Raw genomic sequence first — 5,115 nt, forward strand, 5'->3', positions numbered from 1 at the left:
CTACTTTTCTAGGACGTAAATCCTGGGACGGAAAAATGAGGAACAATTTGAAAAACCTTCATTGAAAATGTGCACCTGGAAGAAGATCTGTCTCTGGGATCCATACTATTAACACAGAGGAAAGAAAAGAACAGTAGGATGGAAGGCAGATACAATATATGTCTAAATTTCCTTCAAAGCTTAAACATCTCAGATCTGCTTACCTTCATTAAAGTTCAGTGCAGCCTCCTTTCTATCACTAAGTTGTTAAATAAAAACAAGTTAACCTGGTGGTAATGAATTGGATACTCTTTTCAGCTGTATCTATCTGCCTCCCTATTCATGGCACATATATCTTCATCACATAAGCAATTTCAAAAACTGAGATGGGAGTTACATGGTGTTCTTATCACTGACTGATCAGATACTACTGCAGCATTTCATTGTGTAGAAATACAGTGCAGTATTACAGCAATATATTATCCCCATTCTTTAAGATCTCATGTGTAAGCAGAAGAAATTGGCTTTCTATGTTTTAAAGAAAAAACAAAAGTGAAGAAAAACTCAGGCAAGCATACAGACATTACAAATATGGTTCAGTGCATGCGTTTAATTGTACCTCTTTTTTTACTTAATAGAAAATATTTTCTTTATGAGAATTTTAATTTACTGGCTGTCTAATTGCCTTTTATACCACGGGAAAAAAAAAAGAATTGCCCCAATAAAAGGCTAATGAAAACCAAAAAAAAGCTAAATGGCTTCCAGAAGAATATTTGATCACTAGTAGTGTGTGTTGCTATAGGCCAAAATGTTCTTGGCTCTCTAAAAAGAATTCCAGGTTGAAGGCTGTGCATGACTATTATAGTTTGACTCATTCTATTGAAGCTGAGATTATAGAAAAAAAAAGAAAAAAAGTATTTCTGTGACTTGTTGTGCCAATATAAACAAATACAAGTTCTTTCCTTAGTCATTTGCAAGATTATTTGGAGAAACCCCACATATGAGGGGAATGATTGAATGCAGCAATATCAAGGGGGAAGAGAAAAATAAAAGTATAATAGATGGAAATGATGAGAGCCATGATGGAAGGGGAGATGAATAAAGACTGGAAAAAAATCTATGAGAAAGTAATGGTAAGACTCCCCTGCTGTGGCTGGTAGAGAAGAAGGGGGAAAAAAATGGTCCTCTTCCCTACCCATGTCCTTGGACTAATTCCAGTCATGTGTGGATTTCTAGGGCTTCTAGTATTAGTTTATTGATGTCCCTAATTACATTGATGGGAAACCAGCTGCGGCTGGGTGTAGGTATCTGGTATCCTTAGATGGTTTTATGCAAATTATTCAGATTTAGATCAAAAATCTACCCATGTCTGCCTCTTGGCTAGTTGGTCAGGGATGTACCAGGGATGGCCACAAGGAAGTACTGAGGAGAAAGATAAATGCTCCATCCAATGCACAGTATTGTATGGATCTTATTCTTAGGCACCTAATTATTGTTATACATTGGTTGGTGTATGTTTCTATTTCACCAGACAATTGGGTATGTCAGGCACCTTGTGTTACTGGATTAGTCGAAAAGGCTATCAGATCCCCTGCAAACATGAAAGATGAGATTGACCAAGTTTGCTGTCAAAACATTTTGCTGACTGTCCTGTAGCAAGTAGGAAAAGTGAGTCTGAGGCTTGGAGAATCAATGCTCAGTACATGGAGGTTAGAGTGCAGCTTCAACATCTGTGTATCATCTGTTGGATTTGTAGTGTTAAGAAGTCACTGGACTTGTTTTAACTGGCAGATGCTCAGCGGTGCCCAGGAAGCACCTGTAGTGTGTTCATTGACTTGGACACTGCTTATCTGTATATTTGTTTGGGAGCAAGTGTTCACTTCATTTGGTTAAAAAAACCCAAACAACCAAACAGTAAAATTGAAGCTGTTTCGGTCTCTTGTACTTCAACACTGGACTGATTCTGCCCCAGATATCACTGAACACATACAGTAACAAAAGTAAAAAGGCAGCAAACTCTAAGCCCAGCTAAAAATTTCAGTAAATAAATTAAAAGAAAAATATTAGCAGACCTGAACCTCACCCTTTCTAAATCATGCACCCGAAGAGTTGCAAGAAGGTGGACCCAAGGACCCTTTTACCTTATAGATTGGGCCATCAGCTAAAGGACTCCTTCACCCCATTTAGACATTTGTGTCTTATTAGCTCATGACAGATTATGTGGGTTTGGCAATATAATCTCATACAGCGTGACTCAATACAATTTCTTGTTATAAAGAATTTTACTTGAATGTATAGAAGTTTGCCTTGAATGATTGACTATCCTTGCTACTTGCAAACCAGCAGGCAGCCTCCTGGCCAATTTACCTGAGTATTTTCTCAAGTACAGTAGTTCTGCACAATTATTCTACCGTGGTGATTCTGGTGCTTGTGTAAAAGGAAATATAAGATGAAAAATGACAGCAACTGACGTATTTTTCTTATACACAAGTAGTATTTTTTCAAGTGGAACAAGGGGTGACTTAGTGAACTAATCACTGCTCTTTGACATATACAATGGTAGTGAAATCATGTTAAAAATGGCACTGGAAGGTCCATTGCAGTGGGGGATGGCTAGTGCTTTTAGCTTTGTTTTTAGAATGATTTTTTAAAAATTAGCTCAGACATCACTTCAACTGCAGTTTTGAAATTCTGTCTCAGTCCACTAGATGGTGATCCTTGTAAATCAGGATTCAGGTAACTAAACAAGTCTCAGGCCATCAACCATAAGAAAAATGGTTGTATGCAGAATAGAAAAACCTGGTTACAGTATGACACGATTTGCATCATAAACCTATGCAAATACATTCCAAAGCATGGTTGAGAACCTGGTTGAGCATATGACTGCATGTGCCCCTAGCATTACATCATTAGGAGGATTGAGATACTGTCATCAAGAAAAGTGAACTTGATCTCACTCTCTTGTCACTGCAAATCACTTTGTAACATCCCAGCTGAAAAACCCTTTTAACAGCTCATAATGAAAGCTACAGCAAGGCTCTGTTATTATTTGAGGGTGCCTTCAATACACATGTATTTAAGCATATTTTGTTTTCTGCATAACATTCACAAAATTCCATATGATATCTTAACATAAGAAAAGGCTTAAGGTATAGTAATAGAAACGTTTTATTAATCAAATATATTTACATTTCTTCATCTTCTTTTTAAATGTGTGCCTGTTGTCTTCATTTAAACACAATGCAATCTTTACAGTTGATACCACAAGAATACAGCTACATGCATGATTTTAATTGGTCCTTTGCAGTAAAAAAAGATGCAATTTTATGAAGTTTAAAAAATGCAAGCAAGCTATTTATCTTTTTAATTATGTTGACATTATTATTTTTACTACAACAGAGGACCCCTTCATCATACTCTACATATGTAGGGTGGATTTATGAACTTTTTTAGGTTGGCTTAATCTAAAAATTGGCTAACCAAAAGTTCCAAAATCTAGAGAAAATATAAAAGAAAAGCTTTTATGCAGTCCCGGAATATTTTATTTTCTGGAATCTTATCCACAAAAAAGATTTGGGTGGTACAGAAGAGTGCTCTGATTGTAATTAAAAAAAAAGAAAAAAATCATAGCAACTTCTGACTCTCAAAAGCAATGAAGACTTACTTTTGGGCTTTCACCTATGTATTTGTCTGAAATCACATCATTTTGTCAGCTATAAGACAGAATCACATAATGTAATGGCACCATAAAAACAATAAACAGTAACAAAAAGGAGATATGATGTTACCAAAAGATACAAACATCATTGTTTTTAATTTTGTAGTATATAATGTGCTGTAATTACTACATTATTCCCAACTTAGCTTTCTTTCACGGGAAGACAAAGATCATATTTGGGGTCTTTAACTGTAGGTTCTTAAAGGACCTAATTTTATGAATGTATGACATTTAATTCCACACTGAAAAAAGAAATCAAAAATGGGTACAGTTTTTAAATATCACTTCCAATGTATTCTGGGTTGGACAAAACAAAACAAAAAACTAACAAAACAAACGAACAAAAAAATTCCTGATGAAACAAACAAGCAAAAAAAAAAAAAAACCAATACAAACCCCCAAGCTCGTATTTTTTTACGAACCTACAAAACAGAGATGCCAAGTGCTTCAGAAATTCTGAAATGGCAGGCACATAATCACTACATTTAAAGATAATTGCACTACACTTACTGTTCAGTTTGCTGTGTGCAAACACATACCGTATTCATAATAGACCTAAACGTACAGTTGTTCTGTCGATACATGAACAGAAACTCACTCAGCATTCAGTTAGAGCAGACAGGAACTAGATTCTGTTTAGTCCAAACCTAGGATGTATTTCAGCTTGTCCATCTTAGTTTTACATTTGCTATATAGTAACAGGATGCCAAATGCTGTACTTAAGGAAAAATCCACTATGAAATCATGGATTTTTGCTGAATTGGTTTTTTATGCTGCCAAATCTGTTCTGAAAAGTGCCATGCATAAAATAATACAATAATTGAAATTGTGCTTAGGCATCTGGCACAACATAGTGATTTCCCCAAGAAAGAATTACTTGGAAGAAAGTAATTAAATTCTGCAGAAATCCTACTCTGGTGAATTAAAAACAAACAAACAAACAAACAAACATGAAAATCTTGAAATAATTGATCTTTACTTCATACCCATTCAGAAGAATATTTAGACACGTTTAATTAAAAACATATGAGTAAGCCTATCTATATTCAGAAGGGATCTTGCAATATTTGTAAGCTTATACTTACGTGCTATTTGCATTACTGGATTCAAATATAAATCCTTTCTGCAAGAGGCTGAGTGCTCTGCACTACCACTAACCACATCCCTGAACAGGAGAGCACAGTTAGATAATGCAGCAGCATAAATCAGTGATCCAACAGATAGCTCACATTTGCTTTTCAGGGAATGTCATATATCTTTTCGCACTTACTCTATTTATAAATTTCTGCCCTTTTTTTCTTTTTTTTTTTTTCGGGGGGGGGGGAGAGAATGTCTATTTGCTTGCAGAAATGACATACAACTGCTGTTCAAATGTTAACCAAAAGCTGATGCCCCACCAAAATGTTACTTTGCATTAA

This window comes from Neopsephotus bourkii, unplaced genomic scaffold (genome assembly GCF_033783945.1).
Source record: "Neopsephotus bourkii isolate Nb327-2 ecotype Australia unplaced genomic scaffold, CSIRO-AGI_Nbou_v1 NB_256, whole genome shotgun sequence".
Lineage (NCBI taxonomy): Eukaryota > Metazoa > Chordata > Aves > Psittaciformes > Psittacidae > Neopsephotus > Neopsephotus bourkii.